General features: G+C 42.6%; 1 protein-coding gene across 3 annotated transcripts in view; it reads right to left on the reverse strand.

Annotated features, from left to right (window-relative positions):
- The window catches only part of LOC116067271 (multiple epidermal growth factor-like domains protein 11), a 190,032-nt gene that overhangs the window by 142,975 nt on the left and 34,344 nt on the right, over positions 1-12,713 (reverse strand). For all 3 annotated transcript variants that reach the window (XM_031323672.2, XM_031323670.2, XM_031323669.2), the window contains exon 2: positions 4,176-4,280. The gene's annotated coding sequence lies outside the window, so the exon portion shown is untranslated. The remainder of the gene's footprint in view (positions 1-4,175; positions 4,281-12,713) is intronic.

The following is a 12,713-nucleotide window of genomic DNA, read 5'->3' on the forward strand; positions in this document are numbered from 1 at the left end:
TGGAGGAAAATATTGTACTTTTACTGCACTACATTTATCTGACAGATATAGTTACTTGTTACACTTAAGAGTTTTAATACATTAAAAAAATATGATAAAAAAAAACGGTAACACTTTACTTGAAGGTATCTCCACAAGAGTGACATGACACTGTCATGAACACATGACACAGTCATGACACATGAACCCTAACTCTAACTCTAACCATAACCATAACTTGTCATGACAAAAACCAAATGACTAAAGAGAAGCGTTATGTCATTAACGTTTATGACTTGTTTATAATGTTTACAACACGTTCATGACAGCGTCATGTCACTCTTATGTAGATACCTTCAAGTAAAGTGTAACCAAAAAAACATATGATAAGCCAATGCAGTGTTAATGATTAAACCCAAGATTTTGGGCTTGAGGTCTTAGTTGGGACCCTGTGTCACATTTCAGATGTTGTTGTGGTTGTGTATATTTCTGTTCCCTGTTGTGTATATTTCTGTATTTCCTGTTTTATTTTGATAGTCTGTTTTTCTCCCTTGTCTTGTCTAGTTTTACTTCCTGTGTTTTCCCGCCTTTTTTAATTACTCTGCCCACTCCTAATGTGTTCCACCTGTTCCCCAGCCCTAGTGTCACCTGTTCCTTGTTTTCTCGTTTACCCTGTGTATTTAGTTTCTGTGTTCCCTGTGTCTGTTGTCAGATTGTTTGTTTCTGTAGTGTCTCCGTGTGTCAGTTTAAGTCAAGTTCTGTTTTCCTTTTGTCTCAAGTTCCTGGTTTTTGGACTACTTTTATTTTTTGGATTCCCTGTTCTCTTGTTTGCTCTTCACTCTGGAAGAAGTTTTTGCCCTCTGCATTCGGGACTCCTTTTGTTGATGTGAACTTTGTTTTTTGGTCAAATAAAATCCTCAAGCTCAACTTTCGCTTGCCTGCTCTCTGCGTTTGGGTTCTCTAATTCCCTGAGTTGTGACAGATGTCTATGAGTTGTTAGCAGTTCCACCTAAGAGTGCCAATCAAATAGTTGTTTGAGGCCCAAAGAAGTCAAACTATCCAATATTTCACAATAACAAAAACAGCAGACAGAGGAAAGTCCAAAAGTTTATTTTTTCTTTGCTTTTGAATTAATCATCTCACGACCGCTCAGATTAATCTGGTGACCAGGCATGGCTCTACACCGGGGCTAAAGCCATGTAACAAATCTGTGTAGCCCCAGGAAAGTCCCCTCAAGCAATTAAGTATTTTTATTTTTGGGTTGGGTGCTGTCTGCTGTATGTGCTTGTGCATGTTGGGCGGCCATGCAGCCACAAATAATACAACACCATACAACCGAAATGCAACGATGACAACAACAAGTGCATTTATTCCATATGCATAAACACTGTCACACTGTCACTATCACATGACACAGTCATGACACATGAACCCTAACTCTAACCCTAACCATAACTTGTCATGACAAAACCGAATGACACTTACTAAAAGAAGCGTTATGTCATAAACGTTTAAGACTTGTTTATAACGTTTATGACACGTTCATGACAGTGTCATGTCACTCTTATGTAGATACCTTCAAGTAAAGTGTAACCACATGGGAAAGAACACGTATTTGCACAAATGTTCAAGTAAGTTGGGCAGGGGGTGTAAAGCAATGGAAGGAAATAAAAAGTAATTTTACTGTAATTTACAAGGGTGGCACAGAGCAGACCCTTGCAATGAATAAACTAAGATGACTAACATAAAAATGGATACGAGCTGCAATTTCAAAAACAACAGCAGACTATGTCACTGTCGGTGGCCAATGTCATAATACAAAAAGCAAAAGGGATGCAACTAGGGTGTAAATATGGAAATTTTCTGAAATTCCGAATGAGTTCACAAGGCAATGAAACTTCTGCTTGGGGGTGAGGGGAGGGAGATCCACTGTTATTTTCTGCGGCGCAAAGGGACGGTGGCTGAATGCACGTCAGGAGAAAAGAGCGAGTGCTGTGAAAGTTGAAACCTCTGGTACTTTATGCAAGATGAAATAGCAGGACACGCATGCACTGCTGAGAATGCCAATCAGCAAGCAAACAACTCAATGTGGGGTTGTGTGCCTGACATAACCAATCTTGTTTTCCACAGAAATAAACTCACTGTTTTACATAAAGGTTGGATACAACAGTAAAGGCAGCAGCCAGTGGGGAATCATCACTCTTTACCCAAGTTGTCAATTTCTTTTGCTCAAATGGGAGAAAGAAATTTCAGTGCAAAAGAGTTTAAGGTAGCATTGATTTTTAGCAGCATAGATATTATTATTGTTGTCATGTATCCCCATGTTTACAGCTCTGATGCAAGGGGAGAATTGCAGATAGAAATTCCGGATAAAATCATAATCAAAACCTTTTTTTTTCACACCAGTCTGAATTCCAAACATCCTGATAGGACGAATATCTCCACTGAGGCACCTTTATCTTCAAAATGCTTGTGCAATTAATGTTTCCGGGGAGTGTTTAGTGTTAGTTTTGAGTGTGTAGGTGGTTGACGGCAGCTTGTGGGCATGACAGTGACATCCTGAAAGCCTCGAGAAGGGACCCATTCCTCAGGCCATGACCATTTCAGAGGCACACTGACAGCCCTGGAAAATCATGGTGATGATGAATAAACCCATGAGTGACAGAGGTGGTACGAGCCAAATTCTCCCACACACGCTGTCCCGTAAAGGAATGACATTATGATGTTCATTTGTGGACAACTGCTGGAGTGTTCTCATTAGGTTTAATATGAATCCAGGCCACAAGGAGACACTGAGAAATCAGACAAGATGGATGTTTTTTTTTTGTTTTTCTCACAGGTGTCTGCTATGTGGAGACGGACGGGCTGCAGACAGTGAATCAGCCTCTGTGAGATGAATTGATAGGGACGATAAGTCAACTTTGACGTAAACAACTGCATCGCTGACATGTGACATAGAAGATAACAATTACATAGTAAAGTGAGAGAGACAGTTGAGCTTGGGATAGGTTAAAGGCAAAAACTCATTCTCAATGTAATGTTCATTTATGAAGACATTTTATCAAATTATTCATTCATTCATTTTGCCAACCTCATTTGTAGAATTAAAGTAGGGAAGATGCTTTACTCTACCAAGCTAGTTTTTTTTTTCATTTTTAAAATCCAAAAACGAATTCCACGTGTATGTTGTTGTATTTTGAGAGGCTTAAAGGTGCTGTAGGTAGGATTGCGAAGATCCAGGACTTAGCAAAAAAATTTGAACATTAACAACTTCTCAGTCCCTCCCCCCTTTCCGCTAAAGCCCAAAACGGTCTCCTAAGCCCCTCCCCCCACAAGGGAGAATGAATGCGTGTGTATGAGCAGTGATTGACACGCAGTTAGACACTCCCCCTGGCCCTGATTGGTGTTTTATAAATCTTACCTACTGCACCTTTAACTAATAAAACCGTAATGTTATTTCTTGTTAAAATGGATTTTATAGAATTGGTATCGAAAAAAAGGATTGTTCAGGAAATCAAATTCACAGTATCGGTATTGGGAGGGGTATACAAAAATTTGATCGATACCCAGCTCTATCCTGAGGATTAGCCAGTCCTTCCAGAAAAGAGTTTTTTTTGTGATTGTTGCGGGCAAAAATCCTTGATTTTCTTAAAAAATGCGATGGAATATGCGGGATATTTATGCAATTTTATGCAATGAAGCAGAAACTGCGGTTTCATTGCGGGGTTTGCAGCTTTTCAATGATGTTCACGTCGTGTAATTACGTCACTTCATAACGTTCCCATGGCAACAGGGAAAAATGGCTGCTCTTGTGTGAAGTAAACGCAACATTTTTCAACTTTCTGCTAAGAGATATGTGACTTTTTTGCAACGAAAATGTGTGGATTATGAAATCATGCAAGCCCCGCATATTTTGCGCGGAAATCGGCAATTTATGCGGCGAAAGTGCGGCGTATTTGAAAAAATGCGGCCCCCGCATAAATATGCGGACTTTGGCTGATTATGCATTGAATTATGCGATCGCATAATCACGTTTTTCTGGAGGGACTGATTAGACAAAAATACTTTTATATTTTGTGAGAGCCAGCTCTAACCAAGGAGCATGTCCAGGGATTTCATTTCAGTTGAGAGACAGTTCAAACCTAATGTCAAACAGGAACCAAAAATGTCACCTGGAGACACAAAATGCAGCTTACCTTGAGCAAAGGTGTGTGTGATGAATGGTAATCTATTGTGGAACTGAACTCTATCACAACAAAAAGACCCCCAGTGGACGAGGATGGGGCTGGACCTCTGGATGCCTGTTTGGAACACAGAGAGGAAAACACTAAGAACAAATATATAGTATTACCATGGAAACACACATACACACACACAGACACAAAATAAAAATTTGATTGGGTCCAGTCAGATGTCAAAGAGGACGACTCTAAATGTCTGAATCCTCTTTGATGCTTTTGAGTTGAAGAAAGTCCTCTTTACAAACTATTTTTTTCTTGATATTTTTGACAGGACAACATGACCTGTTACAGAACTTTTTATTCACAGATACGTTCATTGTCCCCAATTTTCTTTATAAACAACATAAAACAGCCGTATCCCTTAGACTGAAACAGAAGGCTAGTCTAGGCTATTCTCTGCAGAGGGACCAAGGAAAAACACAACAACTCAATATTTAGAGCCACGTTGCACCGTTGGGCTTCAATAATGATCCAGGGTCACTTACGCTTTTCTGGACTGGAAAACAAAATCAACATCCAAGTTCCAACAGTATTCTCCCCTGTCATGCAACACTGTGAGGACATCCACTAAATGGAAGTTGGAACCATTTCATTCTTCTATTTGAAATGTAAATAGCACATTTGGTGTCTGAATTATACCGTTTTTATCTGTTCAAATAGTTATTATTTAAGGAAAGAATAACTAAGGCAGCAACTAACAATTATTTTCATTGTCGTTTATTTTCTGGATGAATGGATCAGTTGTTTGGTCTCTAAAATGTCAGAAAATGTTGAAAATTGTGGATCCGTGTTTCCCAAAGCCCAAGATAACGTCCTCAAATGTCTTGTTTTGTTCCCAACTCAAAGATATTCAGTTTACTGTCACAGAGGAGAGAAGAAACTAGAACATATTCACATTTAAGTGACCAAGTCGGTTAATCGATTATCAAAAAAGTTTGCGATTAATTTATTAGTTAACAACTAATCAATTAAATCGTTTAATCAAGCTCTACATAAACACATAAAAACAAATTGAGCTCCTAAACCGGAGACATTTGGAAACACTTCTGACCCGTTTTGGTTTGGAATCTGCAGGGTTGTGTTGCAGTCTCAACGGCCGCAAACGGAGACCTTTGGCAACACCAACACTGACGCCGATGCTTCGCCGCCTGATTGGGTCATGACGTCTCGTTCTCTGAGACTAAGGAAATATTCATATTTAACAAGCTGGAATCAGAGAATGTCTCCTTTTTTTTCTCAAAGGAAATTACTCAAACTGATTAAAAATACTTGGCGAACAATTTAATGGTTGACAACTAATCAATTATTCAATTAAAGGTCCCATGACATGGTGCTCTTTGGATGCTTTTATATAGACCTTAGTGGTCCCCTAATACTGTATCTGAAGTCTCTTTTATATAGACCTTAGTGGTCCTCTAATACTGTATCTGAAGTCTCTTTTATATAGGCCTTAGTGGTCCCCTAATACTGTATCTGAAGTCTCTTTTATATAGGCCTTAGTGGTCCCCTAATACTATATCTGAAGTCTCTTTTATGTAGACCTTAGTGGTCCTCTAATACTGTATCTGAAGTCTCTTTTATATAGGCCTTAGTGGTCCCCTAATACTGTATCTGAAGTCTCTTTTATATAGACCTTAGTGGTCCTCTAATACTGTATCTGAAGTCTCTTTTATATAGGCCTTAGTGGTCCTCTAATACTGTATCTGAAGTCTCTTTTATATAGGCCTTAGTGGTCCCCTAATACTGTATCTGAAGTCTCTTTTATATAGGCCTTAGTGGTCCCCTAATACTGTATCTGAAGTCTCTTTTATATAGACTTTAGTGGTCCCCTAATACTGTATCTGAAGTCTCTTTTATATAGACTTTAGTGGTCCCCTAATACTGTATCTGAAGTCTCTTTCCCAAAATTCAGCCTTGGTGCAGAATTACAGCCACTAGAGCCAGTCCCACAATGAGCTTTCCTTAGGATGTGCCATTTCTGTGTCTGTAGCTATTGAGGAGGAGAGAGGGGGGGGCAAGGTGGAGAGTGGGGGTGTGGCGTTGACAAACTGCCACTTTGCTCGTTTGAAAGCCATGATGTCTCTCTCTCTTTCTCATGGGTGGGCCAAATTCTCTGGGCGGGCAAAGCAGAGAAAGGGGAGGTAACCTTTCCCCTTATGACGTCATAAGGAGGAAGATTCCAGATTGGCCCATCTGAGCTTTCATTTTCTCAAAAGCAGAGCAGGATACCCAGGGCTCAGTTTACATCTATCGCCATTTCTAGCCACTGGGGGACCATAGGCAGGCTGGGGGAACTCATATTAATGTTAAAAAACTTAAATTTCCATGCCATGGGACCTTTAATCTTTGCTGCCCAGAAAAGAACATCAATATAACAGCTGATTCACAACTTTTGAATGGTACTGTATACTGTATATACTGTATTATTATCTTTAAGGGATTCAGATAAGAGTTACATTTTGAAAACAGAAGTAAGGACTGCTCCAGAGCACAAAAACTGTGTGTGTCTCATGAGTAAGATGGTGCAGAGTTCCCCACACATACTGCAGTTTGCCCCAAATATTTGCACTGCAACAATGTCTTAATCATCACCTTGTAGTTAAATGGACTGGAGGACACTAAAACTGCAGAGAATTCACTTCCTCAAATTCATCTAATTCAGCACATACAGGTAGAAGCTTCTGTCTGATATTCCTTAGGATTACACCGAGAGATAATTCAGACCTATCAAACATTCAGTCGGCAGTGGTTTTACCTGAGCTCGGCCATATTTTATCACTGCAGTTCATGAAAATTAGAAAAGCAGCATTAGAACCGAAGTACTACAGAGCTTTGCGCTCTATAATGTGTGTGTACAATCTTTGTGTGTGTGTGTGCGTGTGTTTGTGTTCATTGGATGCTGTTTCTCATAAGCAGCAACTCACAGCGACAGAAAATCAATAAAAACACTGTTATTGTTAGTCAAACAATATTTTCCCGACCCTGATAAATGTCTCAATGTCAGGGTTTTGCAGAGCAGAGCTGTCGGCGGTGAGCTCAGACAGCGCTGCCAAGACGTGGTACAGACACTGGTATTACGGCTTTATAGGGGAAGAGGATATGATGTAATATACAGCACTGGTCGTGAGCTGAAATAACCATATTAAAATTAAACAAACAATCAGATAAGTGGTTTCCGATTGAACTAAATGCCCATTTCTTAAAGAAGAGTCATCCTATTTAATCTAGATAATAACAAAAACGTATGATCTCACCACCATATTTGATCTGAAATGCCTCTTGTTAGCTGAATATATACTGATTTATCAAATTCTGTATCAGGACTTTCTTTTAGACTAATCCTCACCGTAACGGTTAACTCTCACTCAGGGGCGTAGCACAACATTTTGGGCCCCGTAGAAAGTTACTCTCTATGGGAAGATTTTTATTTATTAAAAAGTAAATTATGAACCACAGAGGAACACAAGGAACCTCTCCAACATATATAATTATAAAGTGATTAATGGGGATAAACAACATATTTTCTACTGTACATCGCTCTGGAGTTAAAGGTGCTGTAGGTAGGATTGTGAAGATCCAGGACTTAGCCAAAAACTTTGAACATCGACAACTTCTCAGTCCCTCCCCCCTTTCCGCTAAAGCCCAAAACGGTCTCCTAAGCCCCTCCCCCCACAAGGGAGAATGAATGCGTGTGCATGAGCAGTGATTGACATGCAGTTAGACACCCCCCCCCCCCCCCCCGGCCCTGATTGGTCCATCTGAACAGGAGCGGTGGATTTTTGCAAATCACACTACAGGCTGTAGGTGGTGCCAGAGGAGCCAGAGAGAGATTTTTTTTTTTTAAATGACCTGCTTCATGTAGTTCTACTCCAACATAGGTAACCGTAGTTGTATTATCGCTTAGAGAGAGAGAGGGGATTACATGCAGCAAAGGGCCCAGGTTTGAATCGAACCCGGGCCTCTGCGTGGTATTTTCTATGTAGATTAGTGACAAAATGGCTTGATGTAAAAGGAGAGACAAAAAAATCAGGATTGTTCTGAGAGATCTGAATATGAGCTTTAGCGAAACATGAAATACAAACCAGATATTTAATGGTAATGAGTCACTGCAGCTCGAAAATGTAAATGCATAGGTCCAATAGTTTGGATTTAATTCACTCAACTCGATACAATCAAGTTACTTATTGCATGGCACAATGGGTATCTCCATTCCATGGGCTGCTTTCTGTAATGAACACACAGGTCAACACCCCCCACAGATTACTTTAAGATTACGATACAAGGTTTTCGCTCACACCAAATGGTTACAACAAATTGATCCACATCCACAGCCAGGACCAAAATGTGTCCACACACGCTCTGACCTTTGAGCTACCAAAGACTTGTTAAGCCATCTAAGCCATACAGATCCTAATGTGTCACTCAAAGCTTCATTGACCCTGTGGCCAATACTCTGCTCCACCATGATGGAGAGTTACAGTTTGCTGACAGTAGAAAGAGACAAGTCGATCTCTTCAGTGGTCTCCCAGGACTCTTTGGTAATCTAAACTCAAAAATGATAGCAAAGCAGCACACAGTTTACTGTAGCTGAACAGGCGAAAGGGTTACACTTGTCAAACACACCCAAATGTAGCCATATATATTATTAATAGAATAATACAATTGTATTGCCAGTATTTGCCAAGTACATTTAGACATAAAAGGAATGTATCCTCTGCATTAAGCCCATCCTTACTAATTAGGAGCAGTGGGCAGCCATAGTCCGGCGCAAAGGGACCAACTATAGTTGTAGCATTTAGTCTTGCATTGCCAGACCTATCTCTACAGCGCTGTGGAGTCTGGCTACACCACACATACATTATAGTATAGGAGAAAAAAACGCTCTGGGTTGTTTGCATTTCTTTAAACCAATCACAATCGTCTGGGGCTGAGATAAGCTCTGGACGCAACGACAGTAGCTACGCAAAATAGTCATTGCACCCCGCAAAAGAAAACACCACATACAATATTAAATGACGTTTACAATACAATAACGTGAGTATCACCGTGTGTACTTCGTCCACAGCAATCCCACCAATCGATCCCAAAACGTCCCAGTTAGAGAGGAAATGTGGTAAACATATTCTTTGTAAATCTTTACAATCATTCCCTGAAAGACCCAAGCAGGCCTGCCTTGTTGCACGATCCAAATTTTCATTAAAACTTGCCATTTTCAGGTTTGTTGTTGTTTCCCCGAGGTGAAGGGATTTTGAGAACGGCAACGCACATAGAGCGGAAGGCAATTATCCTGGAAATGTACTTTCGTAGATCCAGACCACCTAGCATTTAGTATTTGCCAAGTACATTCATACAAGTAATGTAACCTCTGTATTTAACCATTCCACACTAATTAGGAGCAGTGGGCAGCCTACGTGCCCTTAGCGTAGTGCCTATGTTAAGGGCAATAGCAGGAGTTAACGAGCATGTAGTCTGGAAGTACATTTACAGTACAAGTAGGCTACTTTGCTTCCGCTTTGTGTTTCAGCAACAGACTCAAACATTTTTTATAAATTAATCAAATGGTTCGTCAAAGAAATATTACACTACCTCAGACATTTAACACATTTAACAAATCATGAGCACTGTCAAAGTAATGTATTTTCTCCAACAGACCAAAGTCTTGAGCTTCTGTACATGAGCAGATGTTATAACGATGGGGGAGGTAGTGAACCCTAACCTCAGTGACCCTATCTCTTTGCACAGGGTCTATAAGAGCTACGCTCAATTGGCAATGCACCAGTCTGTGAAATCACCCTAATCCGTCCATTCACCCTTCATCTCGCCCTGATTAATGGTCACCTATAGGCAAAGCAGAGCTGAGGATGGAGGGGTGGTATTGATGCTCATGGAGCCCGGTCAATAAATTGATCACTTTAGTCCCTTCTATCTTTAAGACACGCTACTTTTGTTGATTAAGGGGTTTTCGCATTTCACTGCAGATGGTTTTAAATATTAGTTCTTATTAAACTTGCAAAACAGGCTCAATAAAACAGCCCAGAAATCTCTACAGGTCACAAAAACTATAAAGTGAGATCTTCAGAATAATAATGCATGCCACTGCTGCATGTATAATGCGCCAAGTGACTTAAAGGATAAGTGTGGTCATCTTCTGTATGTTTTTTTTGGTGTCAAGAAATCCAATCAGAAGACCAGCAGGAAGTTACAATAATCATTTGCAATGCCCTTGTTCACTTCCCCTCGGCACTTTATATTATGTAGAATCACATGGGAGGCCTCTTAACAAACGAGGGGGCAGGGTCCGAGTCGAGCGGAAGATTTTTCATGGAGCGCATTTAACCCTTCAGACTTCACAAATACTTTTCAGTGACAAATCAATAAAATAGCTGTTTTCAGTGAATGATATATGATCTTAAAGTGGGATCATCAGTGTCTTCAACATCAACGAAAAATATTTATTTAGCCGCTATTGGTTTCTGTACGTTAGAGTGGTTTAAAACAATTGAATTTTCACAGTCGGATTATTCCAGCACCACATGAATGCAGCACAAATGCCTCAGCCTCTCGCAATGTTAATGAAAGTGAAAATGAATGAATGTATCCGCCCCGTGAAAGAAAAAAATATATAATTTGGTGGCCCCCCTGCATTAGCTCTGAGGACCCCCTAGGGGCGCCGGACCCCCTGTTGAAGATCTCTGCTCTAGTGAGTGTTTGTGGCAGCAGGGCCTTGTGTGTGTGATTTAGTTTAAATAAACTACAATGTGTGTGGTCACACTTCTCCGGGAACCATCACCTTATCGTGGTGGAGAGGTTTGTGTGTCCCTATGAACCTGAGGGCTGTGTTGTCTGGAGCTTTGTGCTCCTGGTAGGGTCTCCCAAGGCAAAGTGGTCTCAGGAGAGGGGCCAGACAAAGAATGGTTCAAAAACACCATGAAAAAACGAGGTAGAGATGATGTGACCCTGCCCGGAGGAAGCCCGGGGCCCCCGTCTGGAGCCAGGCCCAGATGGAGGGCCCGTCAGCGAGCGCCTGGTGGCCGGGTTTGCCACGGAGCCCGGCCGGGCACAGCCCGAAAAAGCTACGTGGCACCTCTCTCTCCAATCCATGGGCCCACCACCTGTGGGAGGAACCGCTGGGGTCGGGTGCGCTGCCACATGGGTGGCAGTGAAGGTCAGGGGCCTCGACGGACCAGACCCGGGCAACAGACGCTGGCTCTGGGGACGTGGAACGTCACCTCTCTGTGGGGGAAGGAACCGGAACTTGTGCGGGAGGTGGAGCGCTACCAGTTGGATCTGGTGGGGCTTACCTCTACGCACAGTCTCGGTTCTGGAACCATACTCCTGGATAGGGGTTGGACTCTTTTCTTCTCCGGAGTTGCCCAGGGTATGAGGCGCCGGGCGGGTGTGGGGATACTCACAAGTCCCCGGCTGAGCGCCGCTACGTTGGAGTTTACCCCGGTGGACGAGAGGGTCGCCTCCCTACGCCTGCGGGTTGTGGGGGGGAAAACTCTGACTGTTGTTTGTGCGTATGCACCAAACAAGAGCTCGGAGTATTCGGCCTTCTTGGAGACCCTGAATGGAGTCCTGTATGGGGCTCCAGTAGGGGACTCCATAGTTCTGCTGGGGGACTTCAACGCGCACGTGGGCAATGATGGAGACACATGGAGAGGCGTGATTGGGAGGAACGGCCTCCCTGATCTAAACCAGAGTGGTTGTTTGTTGTTGGACTTCTGTACTAGTCATGGATTGTCTATAACGAACACCATGTTCGAACATAGGGATGCTCATAAGTCAATGATCGATTTTATAATCGTTTCATCTGATCTGAGGCCGTATGTTTTGGACACTCGGGTGAAGAGAGGGGCAGAGCTGTCAACTGATCACCATCTGGTGGTGAGTTGGGTCAGAGGGTGGGGGAAGACTCTGGACAGACCTGGTAAACCCAAACGGGTAGTGCGGGTGAACTGGGAACGTCTGGAGGAGGCCCCTGTCCGACAGACTTTCAACTCACACCTCCGGCGGAGCTTTTCATGCATCCCTGTGGAGGCTGGGGGCATTGAACCCGAGTGGACAATGTTCAAAGTTTCCATTGCTGAAGCTGCGGCGGGGAGCTGTGGTCTTAGGGTCTTAGGTGCCTCAAGGGGCGGCAACCCACGAACACCGTGGTGGACACTGGTGGTCAGGGAAGCCGTCCGACTGAAGAAGGAGTCTTTCTGGGATATGTTATCCCAGGGGACTCCGGAGGCAGTTGCAAGGTACCGAAGGGCCCGAAGGGCTGCAGCCTCTGCCGTGAAAGAGGCAAAGCAGCGGGTGTGGGAGTAGTTCGGAGAAGACATGGAGAAGGACTTTCGGTCGGCACCAAGGTGCTTCTGGAAAACCGTTCGCCACCTCAGGAGGGGGAAGTGGGGAACCATCCAAGCTGTGTACAGTAAGGATGGGACGCTGCTGACCTCAACTGAGGAGGTAATAGGGCGGTGGAAGGAGCACTTTGAGGAACTC

This window comes from Sander lucioperca, chromosome 3 (assembly GCF_008315115.2).
Source record: "Sander lucioperca isolate FBNREF2018 chromosome 3, SLUC_FBN_1.2, whole genome shotgun sequence".
In the NCBI taxonomy this organism is placed as follows: domain Eukaryota; kingdom Metazoa; phylum Chordata; class Actinopteri; order Perciformes; family Percidae; genus Sander; species Sander lucioperca.